The 25,939-nt window shown below is 35.2% G+C and overlaps 1 protein-coding gene across 7 annotated transcripts in view; it reads right to left on the bottom strand.

The window, feature by feature from the left end:
- The window catches only part of TRMT11 (tRNA methyltransferase 11 homolog), a 273,729-nt gene that overhangs the window by 106,620 nt on the left and 141,170 nt on the right, over positions 1-25,939 (bottom strand). For 6 of the 7 annotated variants that reach the window (XR_008525810.2, XR_010140203.1, XR_008525823.2 and 3 more), the window contains 2 exons: positions 21,711-21,912; positions 19,051-19,111 (listed from right to left, as the gene is read on the bottom strand). The gene's annotated coding sequence lies outside the window, so the exon portion shown is untranslated. The remainder of the gene's footprint in view (positions 1-19,050; positions 19,112-21,710; positions 21,913-25,939) is intronic. The other variant, XR_010140204.1, reaches the window with a different exon arrangement.

Raw genomic sequence — 25,939 nt, 5'->3', positions numbered from 1 at the left:
TCCTTGGGAGAAAGAGAGGAAGGAAGAAATCACAAATGGAGGGAAGAGGAAGGGAAACTTTTAAAAAATATTGAAGCCAAATAACTAGGAATCAGGCATGTTTTGTTCTTATTTTAATTCCTCTACTTAATTGCTAAGGGAACTTAAGCCAGTAACATAACCGAGGGCTCATAAATTAAAATGTGAAATTTATATAGTTCTTTCTCAAAGGGCATCATAGTGTTTTAACTAGTAATTGAAAAGGACTAGTGCCAACCTGAAGTGCTTTACATACATTTACAATATATGAAAGTATATTTGATCGATATAAAAAGAGAAAAATAACCCCGAGGTATATGCAAATGCCAGGAGGAAAAGTAAATAATATTTCAAAGGTTAACAGGTAGAAAATGAGAACCAATAATTCTATTAAAGTCCTTTCTTAAAAAATGTAATATGATGCTTTTGCTCTAGCCAACCATTTAGAAAACACATCCCAGCTCTAGTAATAGCTCTATCACTCAAAGTACACAAGGGGAAAAAAAATGGATCTACAACTTAAGGAAGCTGACGTGAAAAATAATCTTTGTAAGGCATCCATCACTCAGCCAGATTCAAGGAACAGAACATTCTTTCCTAGAAGGGTGCTGGTGACCAAATGAGACCTTAAGCTATCAGATCACATGTTAGTCAGAAAAGGAGCAAGAATTCAGGAACAGCAACATGCAATGTACTTTTAATGGCCACTGAAACACTAATGTTTTTAAACCAAGTTGGATAACTGGTTCTGTTTATTTGGAGGGCAGGGAGGAGGAGCGGTAAGCACAGACAATCCATGCCTTCAGGCCTGTCTCCTGAGCTTCATAGATGATAGAGAAACCACTACGCCCTCGTATTCACAAGTATTACTTGAGCACCTGCTACTAGCTAGACTCAATGCTGGGCACCACAAAGCCAGTAATGAATAAAATGGTGCTCGTGCTCATGCTCATGGATATAGTGATTGAGGTACTGTGATAAGGTTTATACAAACACCTAAAGATGAAACAATTTCATCTTGCTTTGTGTCTTGGTTCATTTTCTATTGTTTATAACAGAATCCCTGAAACCGGGTAATTATAAGAAACTGACATTTATTTCTTCTAGTTCTGGAGGCTGGACCATCCAAGGTTGAGAAGACACATCTGGTAAAAGCTTTCTTGCTAGTGAGGACTCTCTAAAGGATGCCAAAGCTGCACAGGGTATCACATAGTGAGGGGGCTAAGTGTACTGATGTGCTAGCTCAGGTCTCTCTTCCTCTTCCTATAAAGCCACCAGTTCTTCACCCATGATAATTCATTAATCTATTAGTCCATTAATCAATGAATGGACTAATCTATTTATGAGAGCTCTGACCCAGTCACTTCTTAAAGGCCTCACCTCTCAATACTGCAACATTAGGGATTAAATTTCAACACAAGTTTTAGAGGGAAAAAGAATTCAAGCCATATCACTTGGGAAGTAAGGGTTGGGTTTTCCTATATCATAAAAAGTATCAAAGTGAAAACTACAAAATATAGTCACACTAACACAGACACAATTCACTTTTGTCATTTCAGAAGAGGTCAAGAGAGACATTCATGAATCACTGCTGGCTGCTCAGGTGGGACAATTCTTCAGTTGTATAGTCCTGAGCACTGCAGAATATTTGGCACCGCCGATCCCTGCCCAACAAATCCAGCAGCCCCCTTAACTCAGTCAGGCAATCAACACCCTCTTCAAACACTCCTTAGTAGGGTAGCACTGCTCTGGGTTGAGAACTCCTATTGCCTTCCCTTTTTCTGTGCTTACACTGAAGTAATATGAAAACCAGTGAACCAATGCAGTGGTAAGAGCATATACCTAACTTGAGTTTGGTAAGAGGGTTAATCTCAGCTCTCTCATTTACTGTTAGGCAAGTTACTGAGTTCCACTTTTCTTGTCTGTAAATATAGATGATAATGCATACTTCAGAGTGTGATTGTAAGGACAATATTAAATAATATCACTGAAAATGTCTCACAAATTGCGTATCCCAAGTTGGATGCCCCATAAGATGACCCCAATAGAGTTACAAAATAAAAAGAAAGAATGTTCCTTATCAAAATGATTCTCTTAGAAAATGATGAATAATTCTGTACAGTAAGACACTAGCTAGGACTCCATAGTAGCTACAACAACACTTAAGCTAAAATGGCTTTAACAGGCAAAGAAAACAGAATTTGCAACTGCTTAGCCAGCCGTTCTGGGCAAAACATTCTGCTTCATTACAAACCATCCTTCTGGCTTTCCAGAAACACTGGCCCTAACTCAAAAGATTAGCACTCACCAAAATGCTGTCTTGCAGATTCTGGTCATTACATTGAGGTCAAAAGTCCTACCAGATACTATCTACTTGCTTTCAGCTTTGACACGATAATTACATTACGGTTTGTAAATCACAGCCACACCCAGCAGCTCATTTAATTGTCACAGCACACCTGGATGTAGTTTATAGCATCTGTCTGTAGGTAATATTAATATTATCCTCATGTTGCAGGTGAGGAAACATTCTTATAAAAGTTAACTGAATCAAGCATTATGACAATTATAATAATAGCTAACATTGACTGTTTTAATGTTGTTACATTTACTATGTCATACATTAATAATGTTAAGATATTGATAACCACTACATTTTTAAAAAATATTCACTATTATCAATCTCATCTAGTGGTTATATTAATCACTCGACTAAATGACTCTTTTTTAGTTTTTACTTCTTAAAAAACTTTGGAGTAATACTATTATTAGTCTTACTAGTAATAAAAACTTTGCAGTAATACTATTATTAGTCTTACTTTAAAGGGGGAAAATAAGCTTAGAGAGGTTAAATAACTTATCCCAGATCATTCAGCTAATATGTGGTGGAGACAGAACTTCAACCCACATCTGTTTAATTTCAAACATGCTTCACTATATTGCCTTGCTTAAAATCCTTCTAAGTGATGCCCAGATACAGTGACCAGGGGAACCTTCATTATAGGGGCTTTCATGGAAAATAAGGTGCTTTGAGAAAGAATGCATGTAATTAAATAAATCACATAAACTGCCCCTACATTTAATTAAAGTTTTAAAGCCTAAAATGCATTTGTGATATTCACTGTCATTTCTACATTGGGTTGATATGCTCGGCCTTGAAGGAAGCCATGTGTCCTTTGCCAGGTAAGATGGTCTTCTGATCAGAGACCTGTGGCCTGGCTAGCCAGGCTCCAGCCATGGACCAGACTAACTGAGAGGTAAACAGGGCAATACCAGGAGTGGTAGAGAGGTTTAAATGAACAAATAGCTAAATATTATTTAATTTAGCCTCTTTCTAAATTTTATATAGAGCATCACACAATCTCAGGACTTTTTTTTTAAGTATTATACTTTAAGTTCTGGGGTACATGTGCAGAACATGCAGGTTTGTTACATAAGTATACATGTGCCATGGTGGTTTGCTGCACCCATCAACCCGTCATCTACATTAGGTATTTCTCCTGATGCTATCCCTTCCCTAGCCACCTACCCCTCCGACAGGCCCCAGTGTGTGATGTTTCCCTCCCTGTGTCCATGTGTTCTCATTGTTCAACTCCCACTTTTTTTTTAAATGCCTTCCTAATCTTGCATCTAGTTGCAAAGAGAGAAATGCTGGGTTATGTTTTTAACCTGCTTCACTTGTAGAATTTTAAGCAGCCCTCTGGCTCTCCAGTGATTTCCTCTTCTTTTTAAATCCCCACCTCCACGGCTTCCTTCACAGTCTGTGACTATGAAGGAGAGTGAGGACACGAGGTAAGGTACTGCAGGGACGAAGCATTCCAGTAGCACTTACCGCAGTTGACTACTCAGTACAAATTCCTTAATACATGGACGAACAGCCATCGTGAACACTAGATTGTGTTTCCCGGTTCGTGGAATGCAGCTTTTCCTTAGCAATTTGATGTTGTCTCTAGGAATATAAACTCTTAATTTTCCTAAATATAAGCACTTCTGCAAACACAGCTCCCCAGAATTAATTCCAGAATTGTGCACTTTCAAAGCAACAGCTGAATAGTAAACCAAGATTCTTAGAGATTTAAAGTGACATGACATTATGAGCATGTTTATTATTTTGGCACAGGTAACAGCTAAAAAATGAAATGAGATTTCATAAAAGGATACCAATAAAAGGGGGGAAGAGAATGAAAAAATCCACAAAAATAGCTCTAAAACTCTATACTCTTTTGTTATATGCTTACTCATACTTTTTCTCCCCTGACCTTCTCTTTTGAACCTTAAATTCCCTTTTGTGTCTTTTAAATTCTACCCACTCCTCCAGGCCCAATTCAATCCTCACCTCTTCAGGAAGGTCATCTTATCCCCACTTGCTGAACTGCTTAAATCTTTCCTTCACCTGAGAACCTACAATTGAAAATATGACCATCACCATAGAGTTTACCACTTCAGTATCCTCTAGGTAATTGATGCCTAAGTATTTTAACCCCTAAGCAGAATATGAGCATCTTGACATTAGGTCAAATAATCACTATTAGTAGAAACATATAAATAATTTAGTAATATCAGTAGTTACTACTTATGGAGAACTTAAGCACAAATAAAATGTCATTTAGGCTGGGCGCAGTGGCTCACACCTGTAATCCCAACACTTTGGGAGGCTGAGGCAGGTGGATCACCTGAGGTTAAGAGTTCAAGACCAGCCTGGCCAACATGGTGAAACCCTGCCTCTACTAAAAATAGAAGAAATTAGCGGGGCATTGTGGCAGACACCTGTAATCCCAGCTACTCAGGAGCTGAGGCAGGACAATTGCTTGAATCCGGGAGGTGGAGATTGCAGTGAGCCGAGATCACGCTATTGCACTGCAGCCTAGGCAAGAAGAGTGAAACTCTGTCTCAAAAAAAAAAAAAAAAAAAGTCATTTAGTCATCACAACAATCCTATGAGGTAGATGCTATTAAAACCTCATTAAACATATCAAGGAACCAAACTACAGTTAGAATATCATTTCGATAGAGGAAGAGAGTTGGAATTTGAATCCATCGCCTAATCCTGCTGCTACTTTTCCCTCAGGAGCAAATAGGTCAGGGTGTTACATAAAACATGTCTCATGATGAGGATACTCAGTGTCCATATTAGAGCTAGGCAACTTCTGCTGGAAAAGGTGGGAAATTTCCAAATACTGGATTATGAATGAGAATGAATTCATAAAATAAGATGCAACTGTTCTACTGCTTCCTTATTTTGGAAAAAGGCCAAAAGTCCAAATTATCCCAAAGGTCACTGGCAGATGCACACTTCCCATCATGTATATCCAGACTGAGTCACTGGCTTGGAAGAAGGCAATCATTTTGTCTTTTTCCTGAAGGTTAAGTTCTCCAGGATTCTGCAAAAGGACCAAATTCATATCTCTTCATGAAATAAAATGTTTGAGATAAAATAATCATGTGGGATATTTGCCAATGAAATACTAAAAGCACAAAGATGATGGATTAATATGAACCTTCAGTCAGCCTGGAGATTTATTTTTAAAATATCAGATTTTTAACCTGTAGAAAGTAAAAGGTTGAGGGCAAAATGATAATATAAAACATAGAAAAGGAGCTTAAACAAAAATTTAAAATTTAATTTCAGCTCAGCTGAATGGGAGAAATAGAGAGCTAGAGATACCCAATTATACAAAACATAAAATGGAAATCCAGAGAGAAGTAAGCAGACACAGTAGATAAAGTGACAAGGCTGTCAAAGAACCCTGAAATGGCTGCTGAAAACGACTAGGGTGCTGACCATGGAAGTTGTTACTGACCTTCTCTCCCCTTCTCCCATCTTCTCCTTACATTACTGGGGAGCGCCTTCTGGGAACAAAATGCCTGGCAGGAGGAGCAGCAGTGCAGCCAGGGCTATGACAAGGATAAATTGTCTTTTCTCCACTGGGTGCCTGGCGCTAAATGGAATGTTGGCTGTAAATATCCCAAAGTCCTCTCTCCTTTTCTCTCTCTTAAGACTTCTGCCAACCTGCTAGTCCAGCATTCTCTGTCCTTCTTTTCCAATTTCGCTCCTGCATCTTATTTGCTACCATTTCCCTGCACTCTCTTTCTTTTTCTACTTCCCTCCTCTGTCCTGGGGAGTGAGGGATGGTGAAGAGATTCAGCATCCCAGCACCAATCTATTAAAGTTCCAAAATGCTCATTCACACTTAATGTAAGTGTAGTGTTTGGTTAGTGTTCTAAAATCTGTTGATTCACACCAGGTTGCAATTTCTTTTGACCTTATCAAACCATTTCTTCTCATTTCTCCTTTCTAGAAGGACTTAGTAAATGGTATTTATTTGATCTTCTCTATTTTCAAATCACACTTATTTTCTTCCTATAGTTACCCTAATGTCTAGGACCATAGAGATATAAAACTTTCACTGGCAGTCTTTAAAAAGTAGGATGGAGATCTATATTTATTGGCATGGAAAGGTGATCATTTTAAGAGAAAAATTATTTTAAAGCACAACAGTATTAAAAAGTCATATATTAAAGAACTTAATTGTATAGATAAATCAGGAGGTCTGTTTAAAAATGTTGAAAATCTTCCTGTAGGAATTTGGTTTTTTTCATCTTCCACATCTTCTCAAAAAAAATTTTACAAAAACATACATGCATAGCTTGATTTATCAAAAACAAATAAACAAGAGAGAATTAAAAAGAAATTAAGGCTTTAGTACCTTCCTGACAAGGAAGAGTGTCTGAGAATCAAATGGGCAACAGGGAAGCAGAGTGAAGGGATGTAGATATCCGTCTGATAAGAAAAAAACGGACAGTGTTTGGGCAAAAGTGAGGGATATTGTCATTCATTGTCTGCAAAGCTTTGGGGAGAAGCAAATTACTATTTATTTTGGGGAAAAGCTTTTTAGTCATAACAGTGGCACCGGCCATACAAACTGCTTCCTGCACCCTCATTAGCTGGTTCTAAGTAACTCACATAATCCAAAAAGGAGGGAAGAAAAAGTCTGGGCAGCAACCAGGACAAGAGCAGAAAATGCTCTTCCCAAAGAACACGGAGCCTGGGTTACGGTTTTAGTGAGAAATGAATTCACGCCAATTTTTTCCAATTTTAGCTTCCAAATAAGAACCTCCAATTTGGATGTTAGCCCTGTGGAAGTGATAATAGCCCCATCAAATTCCCAAGAGGAAACAGCTATAGAAATAAAAGGAAAACACCACAACAATGTTTAAAGCTAAAGAACACAAAAACACTGGTCTGAGCTTTACAAAATGGAACAATTGGCCAAGCAAAACCTAAACTTCAGGAGCACCAGACCGTGAAATGGAGAAACAATGCATACTCAAGTGGGATTGAAGACTCAAAAGCAGCTATTAATTCAAACAAGATCAAAACAGAAATCAATCTATTCATGTGACTTCCAAAAGATCATTAAAAACTAATTACTTTCTGTCTACCTCAATTGCTTTGTTGCTTTAACTGGTAAATTGTTGTCCTCACTTTCTGTCTAGATGGCTGTGGAATAAAGCAGTGTGTTCCAATTCAGATCACAGTGAGTCAAGTGGCCCCATCCTAGAGCCCAGACACTAACTCCAAGTATTTCTAAGCATTATAACAGACGCCCCACTTATCAGCACAAAACTTATGTATGCAGCCAAGCAACACTTGGTTACATAAAGCAATGTCATGAGTTTTTCCAATTTCACAAAAATAAAGAATTATAAAAAACATGCTGAAATTTCTCAAACTTATAGATCTAATTTAATTTTTTTAAAAACCAAACCCTTCCTTTCAAGGGCTATGGTCAGTGATTTGGCATGTTTCTTCTGTGTTGGTAAATTAGTTCTATTGTTCAGAAAAAGTCTAAATCACAATAACAGAGACAATTCTTAATTCTTTTCCAAATCTGATGAAATTATCCAAAAATAAAAGAAAAAATCTGTAGCTCAAGCAAATTTACTCTTGTCAAGGGACCTTTCTTTTAGATAAGTATTAGCTTTCAAAAAATAACTTCTAACAATATTAATTTTATTTGATCTTAATAAGTAATCTCATTTTTCTTTCAACCTAAAATTTTCCATTTATCTTCATTCAAAATAAAACTCCCAATATTCTCCATACCCTTATATATATATAGTTTCTAGGAGAAGATTCAAGCTACTCTTAGCTGTTTCTTAGGAAGCTAAGGGCCTTTCAGTGACCCACAATTATATTTGTAAAAGAACAAATGTTAATAGTCGGAAAAAAATTATTTTTTGGAGTCCTATTTGCACAAGGACTTAGAAAAATGACAAATGACCAAGGATAAATGTGGTGAAACATGACAAGGAAATATGTGTTAAAATATTAAGAACTCTTTTTTCCTGAATGTCTATTTATTCTGATTTTGAGATAAAATACAGTGTATTTTTCTCTTAAAATGATCACCTTTCCATGCCAATAAATATAGATCTCCATCCTACTTTTTAAAGACTGCCAGTGAAAGTTTTATATCTCTATGGTCCTAGACATTAGGGTAACTATAGGAAGAAAATAAGTGTGATTTGAAAATAGAGAAGATCAAATACATTAGTGCCTGAATTAATATTTTCTTTTAAAGGAAATGGCTTATATATCTTTAGCACTCTATAATTTTCAAAGTTTATTGCATATTATTTTCTCATTTAATAGTCACAAAATTTCTCTAAGACAGACCTTTTATTTGAACAGATACTTCTTCTCATTCTACAGTTTAGAAAATTGAGACTCAGAACATTTATGGGAACTACCAAGGTCAGATACTTTCTGAGAAATGGAGCTGGTGACATAACAGGAGTCTCCCTGCTCTCAGCACTGTTAATACAGCTATTGAGCAAAAGAGAAATTAATAGACATTAAAGTTCTTTTAGGTGTCAGACAGCTTACTAGTGCTTTACAAAAACATTTTATTTTATCTTCACAACAGCCTGATGAGATTAACATTATCATTCATGTTGATGTGTCTACTAAAATTCAGAAATTGTGAGTGCCTTCATCAAATTTATACAGCTAAAATATAGCACAGCTCAAATTCTAACCTGGGTTTTCTGACTATAAATTCATGTTCTTTCTGTTATTTCTTAACACAATTTCTACCTACAAATCAAAAGTTACAATTAAGTCATTTAGACAGCTCCACTCATTTATTTAAAAATAAAATATGTGATAGTGATGTTCAGAAATTATAATACAAATACAAATCAAATCCAAATGCCATGAAAGTGATCACAATATATCTGATATTTGTGCCCCCCTCTGGTAGGAGCACCTCTCAAGGATGTGGAATTGTTGGGCTGAAAGGTCTGCTCCTTGCTCTATAAAGCAATGCAAATATGACTTTCTTAATCACTCCTCCCCTCCTCTCTCCAGTATATTATTTATTCTCACTATGTATCACACATCTTCTTCTCCAGGGATGAAGAGTTAGGTAAAAGACAGAAAATCTCCTAATCACAAAAAGTCTGGAACCTCCACCAGTAAAAATGTACATTTATTGCTGTGTGACACAGTTTAACTTTATTGAGGAGAATAATGCAAGGAAGTATAAAAAGGACACAAACCTCTAGCCGCTTAATCTGTGTCTTCGATTTGAAATTTTAAGACAGTAAGACAAATGTTCTTATGAGGAGAAATTGGAAGCACTTTCCCTGGTAGAGAAGGAAATACTTTAAAATTGACGAGAAAATGGCAAGGACAGTTGAGACAAAGTCTCGAAATAGTGAAGTCTTAATGCAAAACTATGAGAAAGAAAATATTATTTAATTAACTAGATTTACGCTTAGAATAAAAGGCATTTATTAATATCTTGCAAAGAAGGTCAAAGATAAAGGCCAGAACTGAGCAAATGTTGCTAAAGAGAAGTTGTTCAGCTGATACTGAATATACACCATATATAATCTCCTTTTCCAAAATAACAGATTTAAGTTGGTTAACTGTGTCCCAAACTTAACAGAATATATAGTTCAGGTTCTCGACCTCATCTCCTGACCATTCTTCTCACATCACCTTCACTGGCCTGCCAGGCTTGGTGGACTTGGAGTAGATAAATTTGTCTTTCTGTCAATTTTAATTTTTGCAACAGCAGTACAACCTATATATTCATGCTTGAATGATATATTCAAACTTGCTACTTTCCTACAATTACAGTAAGACAACAAAATCATTTTCACTAATTTAACATGTACGTGAAAACACAAATACTTTTGACTATTTAACTTATTTGACTGATCACACTGATTAAAGCTGTAACTAGCTACATGCAATCACTTAATTATTTTTTCATTTTATTTTTAGTTAAGCTGACAGGTCTACTTGTTTGATAACCAAAATTAGACAAAATAGTCAATTTATGCTTTATCCTGCTAATTAATTAAGATGATTAGAAATAGTCCAAGCCCCAGATTCAATTATAATTACTTACACATAGAGGAAAACTCTCTTATTCAAATTCACATTTTGCTAAGTACATTTTCTCTAAAGCAAAGGGCATATATTAATACAAACATATCCCTATAACTTCACACACACAAATGTTGTATGAAGACCAGTAGAGTCATTATGTACTTTAACATAACTACCCTCATGAGATAGCTATTTGTTATTTTCTATTTCACTGGTGAGGAAATATGGAGTTTAAGAAAATTCGAACATTTTTTAATTCTATGATTCCTGAATTCTGGAATCGAAGGTGTCATTATGAAAATACATTGTCACTTGATTTTTTTAAAAGCAAAATTTCCTATAATTATTTGATTGCAAAATAACTAACTTCATTGAGAGACCACAAAAACTAAAGCAGCATATAGTACAAATACTCTGTAGGTTGTTTTGTTGGTGGAAAGCTAAAATTAACTTGGCAAGTAGAACAATTTCTCTGCCCCTGGCAAGTGAGACAGCAATAATGAATCTTCCATTTTAAGGTGGAAATTTTATCATACTTAGATGAGCACTTAGCTAAAATGGTCAAATTTCTAGAAAAATCATCAAAATCAGCTCAAAGAAGAATATTTAAAACACGCACATCAGTAACCACTGAATACATTAAGCTAACAGAAAAGACTATACTTGAAATGGCACCCAACTCAAGATTTTGCTTGTGAATTTTATCACATCCTTAAAAAACACATAACTCTTCTGTTATATAAACTTTTCAAAGCAAAGACAAAGATAAGAAATTATCTGATCCATTTTACCAAGCAAATATAGCACTAATACCAAAACAAGAGAAAGCACAAGAAAGGAAATCATGGACAAATAACTTTTATAAATGAAGATATATACACCTTGAATTAAATATTAGCAAATCAGATACGGGGATTTTTTTTTAATTACACATCAGGACCAAATTGGGTTTATCCCAGGAATACAAGGATGGTTCAATACTAGAGAACCTACCAATCCTCTATATTAAAAGACAAAAGACAAAAAACAAGTAATGTAAAGGTATTGACTAAAATTTAATACCTCATTTTTAATCTTCTGAAATTAGAAATAGAATAAAAACCTTTTAATAAATGTCACTAGTGGAAATATGTAATAAGTACCATACTTAATGGATAAAATACTAGAAGTAATTTCTCAAAGTAAGGAATAATGCAAAATACTATCATTATCTATCCAGCACTTATGCACCATCTTTGTCTATCCAAGACAATAAAAAATCATATATAAGGATCAGAATAAAAAGAGACAAAATTATCATTATTTGCAAATGATATAATAATTACCAAAAAAACTCTAAGAAATTAACTTGTGAATTATTAGAGTTCACATTAGAAAGTTTAGCAAGGTAGCCAAATAGAAGTTACAAAATAAGCACATACATTAAAATACTATTTACATTTTAAAACACACACATCAGAAAAAACTATATAGATAGTATGTGGCCATAAATATTTGTTACATAGGCCGGGCATGGCGGCTCATGCCTGTAATCCCAGCATTTTGGGAGAGTGAGGTGGGTGGATCATTTGAGGTCAAGAGTTCAAGACCAGATTGGCCAACATGGTGAAATCCCATCTCTACTAAAAATACAAAAATTAGCCAGGTGTGGTAGCAGGCGCCTGTAATCCCAGCTACTTGGGAGGCTGAGGCAGGAGAATCGCTTGAACCCAGGAGGCAGAGATTGCAGTGAGCCAAGATCACACCACTGCACTCTCACCTGGGCAATAGAGCAAGACTCAGTCTTGAAAAAATATTTATATATATTTGTTACATAAATAAAAATAAAATCTTCTGAAAAGATATACATCAAATTAAATGCTGTTGCGACTTCTCAAAAAAGGATCAAGATTCATGGTAATGATCAAGGAGATTGTAGCCATACCTATAATATTTTTATTTTATAGTCTGGATATATGTATTAGTTTTACTATTTAAATTTAATAAAATTTAAAATATGCAAAAAATCGTTTCAGCTACTTCTATATTTATTTGGATAACTTCATATTATGTCTTAAAATTTGAATTATTACTTAATCCAGGGATTGAACCAGGTAAATAAAAGGGCACATCAAATGTAGGTCCATAAATTAACCTTGCTGCTAAGTATGCTTTATTGTTTTCCTAGGTTAATATTTATGAGAACTGACTTACTAAAGTTTTTAAATTTCAATAAATAAAATGTAAGACTACCGAAGCCAGATATTGAGATGGTTTATATATTTATACAAATACATATCTAGGTATATAATTTTCCCTACAACTTCACTAGCATTATAGTATAAAAAAAAAACAGTCCATTAATTTGGGTCAATGAAATACTTTCACTGTGATGAAACACTGAAAGTTATTATTCAAGATTATAACTAAATTTTTTAGTGCTTTCAGAAAAGACCCTTATATCATTGGATTTCTCTATTTCTCAGAAATGTTAAACAGATTCCTTTTTGTACATTTTAGAAGCCTCAAATATTCAGAAAGATGGACCTCTGTACCCAAATTAAATATTTGCCTTAAAAATAATAGCAAACTTTTCAAGAATTTTATGTAAATCTCTGATGATGATTCATTCATTTATCAACACCAGAACACCTTACCTCAGGTATAGCCATAGTGTGTGCTTCAAATGATTAATATTATTTATATGCAATGTTGACAGAAAAGAATTCATATTCATTCTCAAAGGGAAGACAACACATACATAGAACTGTCCTATCAAACTCATTACACTCCATTAATACTGCATGACAAAATTGACTGTAGTAAAAGTCTTTTAAGAAATAAAATTTACTCTCTAGTATTCAGACTGTTAAGATTTTACAGATTTTTATTTATATTACCAGATATTCAGCTATTCATAACACACTTTTATGGTATTTTTATTGCTATATCACAGTTGTACACATTTTTGTGAACATGGTATTTTAATATACAACATATAGTGATCAAGTCAGAGTAATTGAACTATTCATCAACTCAAATATTTATCTTTTCTTTGTGATGGGAACATTATAATTCTTCTCTTCTAGCTATTTTGAAATATACAATAAATTATTGTTAACTATAATTTTCCTACTGTACTTTCAAATAATAGAACACATTCCTTCTATTAACTATATTTTTGTACTCATTAACCAACTTTATCCTCTTCCACCTTCTCTTGAAAGCCTCTGGTAACTACTATTCTATTCTATATCCATGAGATCTACTTTTATTTGCCCCTACCTATGATTCAAAACATCTATTATTTGTCCTTCTGTGCCTGGCTTATTTCACTTATAATGACCTCCAGTCCTATCCATGTTGCTGCAAATGACAGGATTTCATTAACTTTTTTATGGCTGAATGATATTCCATCGTGTATATACACTATATTTTCTTTATCCATTCATCTGTAGATGGATACTTAGGTTGATTCCATATATTGGCTATTGCGAATACTGCTGCAATAAACATGACAGGGCAGATATCTCTTTGACATACTTATTTCCTCTCTTTTGGACATATACCCAGCAATGGAATTGATTAATCATATAATAGTACTATCTTTGTTTTTCTGAGGAACCTCTATACTATTTTCCATAATGACTTGACATTCTCACCAACTGTTTACCAGTGTTCTCCTTTCTCTGCATCCTTGCCAGCATTTGTTATTTTTTCTTTTTTGATAAAGCCAATCAGATAATATCTGATTGTGGTTTTGATTTGCATTTCCCTGATGATTAGTGATATTAAGCATTTATGGCCATTTGTATGTCTACTTTTGAGAAATGTCTATTAAGGTCTTTTGCTCAATTTTAAATCAGTTTTTTTTTTCTTGCTTGCTTGCTTGCTTGCTTTTTTGTTATAAGTTGTTTGAGTTCCTTACATACTCTGGTTATTAATTCCTTTTCAGATGGATAGTTTGAAAATATTTTCTCCTGTTCTGTAGGTTGTCTCTTCACTTTGTTATTTCCTTTGCTGTTCAGAAGCATTTTAGCTTTATGTAATACCATGTGTCTGTTTTTGTTTTTGTTGCCTGTGCTTTTGAAGTCTTATCCAAAAAAATCTTTGTTCAGTCCAATGTCCTGTATGTCCCCAATGTTTTCTACTAGTTTTATAGTTTCAGATTTTACATTTAAGTCTTTAATCCAATTTGAGTTAATTTTTGTACATGGTGAAAGGTAGGGGTCTTTTTTTTTTCATTTTTCTACATATGGATATCCTGCTTTCCCAGCACCATTTATTAAAGAGACTGTCCTTTTCCCCCAGTGTATATTCTTGGTGCCTTTGTCAAATACAAGTTGACTGTAAATACATGCACTTACTTCTGGGCTCTCTATCCTCTTCCATTGGTCTATGTCTCTGTTTTTATGCCAGTACTATGCTGTTATGGTTATTATAGTTTTGTCATGTAATTTGAAATCAGGTAGTATGATGTTTCCAGCTTTGTTCTTTTTGCTCAGGATTGCCTTAGCTGTGCCAGGTCTTTTGTAATTCCATATGAATTCTAGGATTGCTTTTCTATTTCTGTGAAGAATGTCACTGGTATTTTGATTGTAGTTCACTTAGGGTAGTATAGACATTTTAACAATATTAATTTTTATCATCCATGGCATGGGATATTTTCCATTTTTCATGTCCTCTTCAACTTCTTTCATCAGTGTTTTATAGTTTCCTGGCAGAGATTTTTCACATCTTTGGTTAAATTTGTATTTTCATATTTTTGTAGCTATTGTAAACGAAATTGTTTTCTTGATTACTTTTTCAGATAGATCTCTGTTAGCATATAGAAACTCTACTGATGTTTGTATGTTATTTGTATCTTGTAATTTTACTAAGATTGTTTTTCAGTTCAAAAAGTTTTTTGGCAGAGTCTTCAGGTTTTTCTAAATGTAAGATCAAGTCTTCTGCAAAAAAAAAATAATAATAATTTGACTTCCTCCTTTCCAATTTGGATGTCCTTTATTTCTTTCTCTTGCCTAATTGCTTTGGCTAGGATTCCCAGTACTCTGTTGAATACATACGGTGAAAGTGGGCATCCTTATCTTATTACAGATCCTTGTAGACAGGCTTTCAATGTTTACTCTGTCTGTATGATTTTAACTGTGAGCTTGTAATATATGGCTTTGATTGTGTTGAGATATGTTCCTTCTATACCCAATTTGTTGAAAGTTTTTATCATAAAGCGATGTTGAATTTTATCAAATGCTTGTTCAGCATTTATAAAAATTATCACATGGATTTTGTCCTTGATTCTGTTGACATAATGTATTGTGTTTATTGATTTGTGTATGTTGAACTATCTTTGCATCTATGAGGTGAATCCCACTTGATCGAGAATGATTTTTTTAACAGGTTGTTGAATTCTGTTTGCTAGTATTTTTGGGGGGATTTTTGCTTCTGTGTTCATCAGGGATACTGGCTTGTAGTTTTACTTTGTGTGTGTGTCTTTGTCTGGTGTTGGTATTAGCTTAATGCTGGCTGTATACAATGAATTTGGAAGTATTCCTTCCTCTTTAATTTTTAAATGATTTTAGTATAATTGGTATTAGTACTTCTTCAAATGTTTTGGTAGAATTCAGCAGTGAATCCTTCAGGTCCTTGGTTTTTCTTTGATGACCAAATTTAGACTACTGCTTTAATCTCATTGTTCATGATTGGTTTGTTTAGGTTTTCTATTTTTTCATGGTTCAATCTTGGTGAGTTGTATGTGTTCAGAATATATCCATTTCTTCTAAGTTTTCTAATTTTTTGGTATATAGTTGTTCATAATGGTCTCTAATGATCCTTTGTATTGCTGTGCTAACCATCATAATGTTCCTTTCTCATTTCTGATTTTATTTATTTGGGTCTTATCTCTTTTTTTCTTTGTTGATCTAGCTAAAGGTTTGTCCATTTGTTTATTTTTTCAAAACCAGTTTAATTTTGTTAATATTTTGTATTTTTCTTTTAGTCTCAATTTCATTTATTTCTGCCCAGATCTTTGTTATTTATTTCCTTCTACTATTTTGGGGTTTGATTTGTTCTTGCTTTTCTAGCAACCTGGAAGTGAATTGTTAGGTTAATTATTTAAATTTTTTTTTTTTTTTGGATTCTGCATTCTTTTTATTATTATTATTATTATTATTATTATACTTTAGGTTTTATGGTACATGTGCGCAATGTGCAGGTAAGTTACATATGTATACATGTGTCATGCTGGTGCGCTGCACCCACTAACTCGTCATCTAGCATTAGGTATATCTCCCAATGCTATCCCTCCCCCCTCCCCCCACCCCACAACACTCCCCGAAGTGTGATGTTCCCCTTCCTGTGTCCACGTGTTCTCATTGTTCAATTCCCACCTATGAGTGAGAATATGCGGTGTTTGGTTTTTTGTTCTTGCGATAGTTTACTGAGAATGATGATTTCCAATTTCATCCATGTCCCTACAAAGGACATGAACTCATCATTTTTTATGGCTGCATAGTATTCCATGGTGTATATATGCCACATTTTCTTAATCCAGTCTATCATTGTTGGACATTTGGGTTGGTTCCAAGTCTTTGCTATTGTGAATAATGCCACAATAAACATTTTTGCAACCTACTCATCTGACAAAGGGCTAATATCCAGAAGCTACAATGAACTCCAACAAATTTACAAGAAAAAAACAAACAACCCCATCAAAAAGTGGGTGAAGGACATGAACAGACACTTCTCAAAAGAAGATATTTATGCAGCCAAAAAACACATGAAAAAATGCTCACCATCACTGGCCATCAGAGAAATGCAAATCAAAACCACAATGAGATACCATCTCACACCAGTTAGAATGGAAATCATTAAAAAGTCAGGAAACAACAGGTGCTGGAAAGGATGTGGAGAAATAGGACCACTTTTACACTGTTGGTGGGACTGTAAACTAGTTCATCCCTTGTGGAAGTCAGTGTGGCGATTCCTCAGGGATCTAGAACTAGAAATTCCATTCGACCCAGCCATCCCATTACTGGGTATATACCCAAAGGACTATAAATCATGCTGCTATAAAGACAGATGCACACGTATGTTTATTTAAATTTTTTTATTATTTGGATGTAGGCATTTACTGGTATAAAATTCCCTCAGTACTGCTTTTTCTGTATCTCGTAGGTTCAGGTGTGTTGTGTTCTGTCTTTATTTGATTCTTGAAATTTTTTATTTTCCTTCTTAATTTCTTCATTGATCCACTGGTTGTTCAAGAGCACGTTGCCTAATTTCCATGTATTTGTATGGTTTCTGAAGTTCCTCTAGCTATTGATTTCTTGTTTTATTTCATTGTGTTCAGAAAACATACATGATATGATTTAGACCTTTTTATAATTTGTTGAGACTTGTTTTGTGGTCTAACATATGGTCTGTCCTGAAGAATGTTTCATGTGGTCATCAAAAAAATGTGTGTTCACATCCAATTGGATGAAATGTTCTCTAAAGCTATGTTAAGTCCATTTAATCTACAATATAGTCAAACAGCAATGTTTGTTTGTTGATTTTCTGACTGATCTGTCCTTGCCAAAAGTGGGGTGTTGAAGTATCCTACTTCTATTGTATTGTAATCTATCTTTCTCTTTAGATCTATTAATATTTGCTTATATATATGAGTGCTTCAGTGTTGGGTGCATGTGTATTTACTATCGTATGTCCTCTTGCTAAATTGACCTTTTATCATTATATAATCATCTTCTTTGTCTCTCTTTTCAGTTTTTGACTTAAACTCTATTTTATCTGATTTAAGTATAGACACTCTTGCTCTTTTTGGTTTATATTTGCATGAAATATCTTTTCCCATCCCTTCACTTTCGGTCTATGTATGTCTTTTCAGGTGAAGTGAGTTTCTTGTAGGCAACATATAATTGGGTCTTACTGTTTAATCCATTCAGCCGTACTGTCTTTTAAGTGACTAATTTAGTTCATTTACATTTAATGTTATTATTTATACATTAGGCCTTACTACCGCCATTTTGTTACTTGTTTACTAATTGTTGTCTAATACACATTTTTATATTTTACTATGAAATATAAAAATCTTATTAATTTTTTACTCTTACCTTCTCTAATTGAAATTGATTTTTACTCAGATATCTACCCAAATATGAGAAGAAAAGGGGAGTATCAACAACTCAACTCATTACAGAAGGTTTGCTCAAGGAATTCTGGGGCCTATGGAAAATGTTGCAGTAATTTTTTTTTATTGAGAAAGGGTAATTCTTTTCATTAGATATTGAGGTTCAATAGACAAAATTTATTTCAGAGGTGCTCAACTTCTCTTTGAAATGATGAGAATATAACTTCAGGTCAATGCTGATCTGAAGGGCTTTATCTCTCGCCCAACTCTTCAGGGACATTGTCTGTATATACCCTATCTAAAGCATATGTTGATTTTCCTGAGTTCTCTCCAGGAATATCCTCAGATACCAATCTTCCTGAGAAATACAAGACAAAAGGAAAATCCCACTATATTGTCTAATAAATTCCCTAGATCCATCCTTCTACTCAGCAGGAAATATCTGAGGGCTCTGAAGGTGCTGAGGATGCAGACACAGTGAGACCCTGTGCTACCTACCTTCATGAAACACAGTAGCTACCTACCTTCATGAAACACAGCAGAAGGAACTTTTATGGGCATAGCAGGCATAATTCCATGAAAAGACTGGCAAGAAGAGAAAAGGCACAATGAAGGTTCAAGATCATAGCTCTGCATCAACCTCAAAAGAAATTTAGAGCTCACTTTTTTGTATATGCTCCTTATTTTTTTAACCTTGCTTTTATCCATTACACTAAAGATGGTATTTTGAGAAATAAGCATTTAGACACTTAACTGCGAAATAAAGATTTAAAAGATGTTCTAATTTAGCACCTTGGCTAAAGCATATTGGTATCTAGAAGTAACTAAAAAGCTGCAAGAGAATAACATGCTTTTCTAAGTTAAGTTTAGTGGCTTTCAAAAACCTTGTATATTCTCAATTTTCATCCGAACTTAATTATTTTGTGGGTTCAATTTCTGTTTCCAGCAAAACACAACTTCCTTGTACTGCGGAAGAAAAGACTTATAAAATGGGTTTCGTGGAGCTCAAATAACTCTTAAAAACAATATCTTGATGAGTTAAGTGTAAATGAGCCAAAACATATGGATTAAATGTCCCTTTAAATACACATGCCTTTAAAAATTAAGGGAAAAAAAGTTTTGGCAAAATGTGTTTCAGATTTGGTTGAAAGAAAACATTTGAAAGAAATTGTTTGAGGGACTATACTAACCCAAAACATACCTGAGCTCTTCTACTACAGTACAACCAACTCTAAAACATATGGATTTTATACGATAATTCTTCTACCACACCCACCCTGAGTTCTGAGTTCTAAGTTTTTCTTCCTATGTTGGAAGTCATTAAAAACAGTCATGGTGTCATTACTGTCTTGGAGAGAATATAATCTACTACTGCAATCAGTTTCAGTTTCAGTCAAATAGACGGAATGGCATATTGGTCCTCACTCTTCAAGAATAAAAATAGATTTTATTTCAAACCTATGATATATAATTCTCACCAGCACTCATTAGACAGTATGACTGCATGAAAGTTATACATTGAGATAGATATAGGACTAGGCCAGAATATGAAATGATAGGCTATCCACGTCATAGCTCTTTACTCAACCAAAGTCAAGTAACAGGCAAAGGTCAACAGGAGAAACACCAAAGCGCAGCTTGAATAATGTTAGGTCATTTTCACTTTCTTGGGATATTTCAAAATGCATCTACTAGATGCAGGTGACTAAGAGCAAAAGCAACTGAGCAATTCAGAAGTGAGTCCACAGAGTGACAGGTCCTTGAACCTGTGCCACCTATGCCTTATGTTTGTCTTCAAAGTTGTTGCCACCTCATACACATATAGATGATAATGCTATCTTTAAACTCTACAGGCAATGAGGTTTAATTCTAACATGTTTGGCGCTAAAACCGTTAAAAACTGTGGGTGTCAAACAGAAAACTGCTAACTGCAAATTTGTGAAATTACCTGTGTTGTCCTATTTGCCCCCATAAACCTGTGGAATTCTACTGTCTCTATTGAAGGTAGAATGGGTATGCATTGGCACTCTCTCCCAAATTACATTTGAAGAACAACCAACCATGAATAAATGACCCTAGTCATTATGCCATTAAGTTGCCCTAATTAGTATGCATCCTCATCCAAGTAACCTAGTTACTATGCCAGCAAGGCATATTGTATTTATTCAAAGGCTGAGGTTTTATATCATACTCATCAGAGCAAATCTACCCTTCAAAGACCATTTTTGAGGACTTTCTTAAAAAAAAAAGATAATCAGTGTTTTAAAATTCATCACAAAAAGCATTGTGATCTGAATTAATTTGCTAGAAAAACAATGTCTAAAAAAATAATATAAATTGCTACATGCTTTTCGAGGCCCGGAAGAAAAAATCAAGAGCCTGAAACTGATGGGGTAGTGGGGTGGGTGGGACAGGAGGTGAACATATTTAAGGACTGACAGCAGTTGAAGAGATGAACAGAGGATTTGTCTCCAGCAGGGGCAGTCTGGCCTCGTTTCTGCGCTCTAATTTCCTTTTAAAGGCGTGGTGTAACTGCAGCTTTATGTGTTGAGTTGAGGATTTACTTGAAATATACTTAGACGTACTGTTCTACACAGGGGAATTGATGCAAGTTCTTAAAATTCCTGCAGTTCTCTCTTTGGGGAGCAAACACTCTATAGCTAAATCCCATAATGCACCACCCTGCCAATACTGCTAAGCCCCAGATCAGTTATCTCCTCTGTGGACTGAGGTCTATGGGGGTGGAAGTTTTAAACCTAAGAGTTATCCAGACTGTGACAGGGTCAAAATTTGCTATAACACCAATTCTCTTGCCCAGGATAAAATAATTCTTATATTTCATGCCTGTCTGTTGTCTTCAGACATGAAAGCTATTATTATCCTTTCTGTGGTAGATTTTTTTAAAGTATATTCTGTTTCATTTTTCCACAGACGAAGTAGTTTTCAGAAATGTGTTTGTTTATGTCTGCCAAAGAAAATAAATGTAAATATCTATAAATATCAACATAAATAGACTTGGCTCCAAGCAGTAACACTTCCCACTGCTTGCTTCGTAATTATAGAAATTTTCCTGAAGGCTAATAGATAATAACCAAAATTGTTCAGATGATGTCTTTCAAATGTATTCATAGAGAATACTCTGATGGTGCCTTTCTTATGTGGAGGAGCAAAGGCTCATATTTACCTCAGATTCAAGCGTTCATCCAGAGTCATTTGTCACTGCTAATGTTTTCCCATGGAGTTGGATGGCATGTGAAGAGAAAAATCCCTCTACCCTCCTGGAAGAAATCTTGAGAGTTGACTGCTGTGTGATTTGCTGGGAGGTTGTGGTAAATGTTGAGAACCACCATCTCATAATCGTATGCTTGAAGCTTTAAATCACGACTCTGTCAAAAATTCAAAGTTGGAAACTTGTGTATCACTTTGGAGAATCAGAAGTGTACTACAGACTAACAATAAAACCAGTGAAACATACAAGGAACCTCTGTGTTTTATCCATTATCACATTCTTCTTCTCTAGGCACATTGGAGCACACACCCTACAGTCAGAAGAACCTTCTGACTTCGCATTCTGGCTGGGCAGCCTGCTGGCACGTTATTTAACCTCTGCAAAACTTAGTTAAACTTTGGATTAAATCAAATAATAGTGATGAAGGATTAAAGGATATTACATATATAAAAGGATTTTGTATCCATTGAATTTCTATGTAGGTGTCAATTATTATCTTCCAAGGCATATTTCTCCCTGATATCTAGAGCACCACATCAAGCAACAGTGCAGACTCCTTGAGACCAAAGACCCCACTGTTGTTCTCTTCATATCTTTCTCTCCTCTACCTCCAGTTGGATATATTTTCTCATATATACAAAACTAGAACAGAGCTTATCACCAATCAAATGCTCAATATATTTAATTTTACTTATAATATACTGAACTGAACTGATGAACCTCTTAACTATGCCAGTGTAACATTCATCAAGCTCCAAGCAAAAATGAGGGCTATGGAAAATGGGACATTCTCATGCTGAGTCCTCCATCTCTATGCACCAGGTGTCTCCATCTATTGTACTGATGAGTTCTATGAGCATGGAAATGGCAAACACCGAAGACTCTACATGGTCCCTCAACACAGGACAGTGAGCCAGAAGCCAAAGATTACTTGTGTAAAAACAAACACACTGAGCAACACAGGGTAGGGGATACAGATAGAAAATTATAGACTACAGTGTGTGAATGCTCAGAGATATTCTGAGAACAGATGGAAATACAATTTTTTTTTATTTATTTATTTTATATAATGCTACTTTAGAGAGAAATGTAGCCTGGGCAACATACTAATACTTCGTTCTACAAAAAAAAACTTTTTTAAAAATCCAGTCACGGTAGCACATGCCTGTCATCCCAGCTACTTAGGAGGCTGAAGCAGAAGGATCACCTGAGGCTGGGACATCAAGGCTACAGTGAGCTACAATTGCATCACTGCACTCTAGCCTGGGCAACAGTGGGAGACACTGCATCAAAAACTAAAAATTAAAAAATAAAGAGGAATGATATAAAATAGATTGAAAACCCATACTGGGTAAAGTTCCCGAGTCAGGCACCATGTCAGGAGTTGGTTTGTAGTTTTAACAACTGGAAATAAACTAACGTATTTTCAGCAAAGTAGTAAACTAAAAAGTCAACATTAGTGAGTATTCCACATCAGACACTGTTCCAACACTTCACATGCATTAACTCATTTAATCCTAATCACAACACTAAAAAATAGGTATCTCCCATTATATACATGGGAAAGCTGAGCCACACAGAGGTGAAGTAACTTATCTCAAGTTGCGAACATTGTGAGAGGTGGAAAGAAAGGGGACAATGTCAGAGACAGAAAAATCTCTCAACTTACTGTTAGAGATATTAGAGTTGGCAGGGGCTAGAAATCCAGTTAACTTTGGCTTCTTCATTTTATAAATGAGAAAGCTAAGACCAGAAAGACTTGGTGCTTGGCCACATTGCTAGTTCGTGGTAGAGCTGAGACAAGACCCAGGTGTCCTGACCTCTTTTATAACTCCTCATAAGCTCTGGAAGCAATGGCTCTAGACAACAAGAAAAAGCTGTCTGCACTTGAAAGCTGTGCAAAAAAAAAAAATCAGAAAACAAAAATCCTTTTAGGTGTATTTTCTTTTCTGCCATGCTCCTACATGTTCAGAGTAATCAGGTTTTTCTTCTTCTCACATAACGGTCATGATCTATAACTTCCAAAGCAAGTTCATCACAAAATCACATGGGATATTTAATGAGTACTATCATATTAACTGCTGGACCAAACATGTAGTGCATAAGTGAAGGTGCTTATTTGTGATTTGAAATGATTTCAAACCACAAACGTCTATTGAGAATTGCCCCATGCAGGAAAGGCAGTAGGTATTGTGGGGATTACAAAAATGTGCAAGGAAGATTCCTTTTTGCCATCCACTGGGGAAAACAGACATATTTACATATAACCATGCTCTAGTTAAAACACAGTAAGTGGTCCAAGGACATGGGAGAAAATGGGAAGAACCCAAATTGAGAAGATTAGAGAAGACTCTGGGGAGAAATATTAATAAAAGTGAAGTTTATCTCATGTGAAAGAAATGACACAGAATTATTCCATTATAGGTCCTCCTAACAGAATTTTCCAGATTTAGCATATTCTTATCTCTAAGTGATGATATAAGAGGAATATTTATATCTTTTCTCTACTAATTTGGAAAGAGAGAAGGAAGAAAATGAATACATATTATTTTCATCTATAAATTGGGGCCTAGAATTAGATGACATTTGTTATGAGCTGACATTTGTTATGTTCTCATCTTAATTGACCCCAATGATTAATTTATGAAAAAAGCAGCCACATGTATTCCAACAATGTGTAGTGGCACTTGTTGACCAATAAAGATGTCTAATTTGTCTATATGAGTAATCCATAAACAGATCATATCCACATATTAATATTTCATTATTATCACTATAATAGGCAGAATTAAATCCATTCCCCTAGGCTTTCTAAAGCACATACAATATTGTGATTTTAATTTTTAAAATGTGCACAAATCTCCTGTCATGACAATTTTTAAACACCGTAGAATCTCAGGATAGAGGGAAATCTTAAAGATCATCTGGTCCAATCACCCTGTCAATGAGTCAATCCCTTCTACAATATCCCCACCAAGTGGTCATCCACTTTATGCTTAGTTGCATAGAGGTCCAGACTATTCTCCCTAACAGAAAACTTAAGATTCGGACGAGATCGGGTGCATTCAGCAAACACCGCATGTTCTCACTCATAGGTGGGAATTGAACAATGAGAACACATGGACACAGGAAGGGGAACATCACACACCAGGGCCTGTTGTGGGGTGGGGGGAGGGGGGAGGGATAGCATTAGGAGATATACCTAATGTTAAATGAAGAGTTAATGGGTGCAGCACACCAACATGGCACATGTATACATATGTAACAAACCTGCACGTTGTGCACATGTACCCTAAAACTTAAAGTATAATAAAAAACTTAAAGTATAATTCAAAAAAAAAGATTTGGATGGCTCTTCTTTAAATAAAAAAGGGAAAGAAAAAGAAAACCATAACCCAAATATATCTTTCTGAGGTTTCTACCCATTGAATCAACTTCAATTCTTTGGAGTAATTTACCCTTTCTTCCACGTGACAATTTGATAGCTCTGATGACAGCTATGTTCCTGCCCTCTCTCAAACTACCACCCCCAACCCCAAAGTCTCCTCTTCTCCAAGCATACTCCTCCCCATCTTCTCAACTACTCCTCATGTGGGTTCCCTTTGGGTTCCCACAATCCATCCTAAAGGCTCTCCTGAGGACAACCTCTAGTTTATCTGCAACTCCCTCCCTCCTTTGGTGGTATGCATGGCAAAGCACAATTCTCAGAAGTGCACTGAACACTGCAGAGAAGAAGACTGGTCATCAACCTCCTTCTTCTAATATTGTCCTCGACTACAACATCCTTGAATTATATTTGATTTTTTGTTGAGTGCACATCTCTTGAAGAAATTAGGCAAAATACAAGGGCAATAGGATTATCAGAGGAACAAAGATTTATTTTTTCCCTAAGGAAGAGAGGAAAATCCTTATTCATGCATTTTCATGGATGGGAAGTTCACTTCAAGTGTTCAAATCAATCTTAATATCTCAACAGTATTCTGCTCAACTTGGATAACCATCACAGGACCCTAGGGTTAACAAGATATTTGAACCCTCTTTTTTGATCTTAGGAGGGGTGGGTTAAGCAAGGCTGGACCAGGCAAGAGCCTGCAGAGATGCAGTTCTGTTGAACCACTAAAGTTAATCAGAGGCATATGGGACTGGAAGAATGAACCAGGCCAAATGCCAGGGAGAGAAAACAT

The sequence above is a fragment of the Pongo abelii genome, chromosome 5 (assembly GCF_028885655.2).
Source record: "Pongo abelii isolate AG06213 chromosome 5, NHGRI_mPonAbe1-v2.0_pri, whole genome shotgun sequence".
Classification (NCBI taxonomy): Eukaryota; Metazoa; Chordata; class Mammalia; order Primates; family Hominidae; genus Pongo; species Pongo abelii.
Note: the sequence above shows the minus strand (reverse complement) of the source record. Positions and strands in the feature narration are given on the sequence as shown.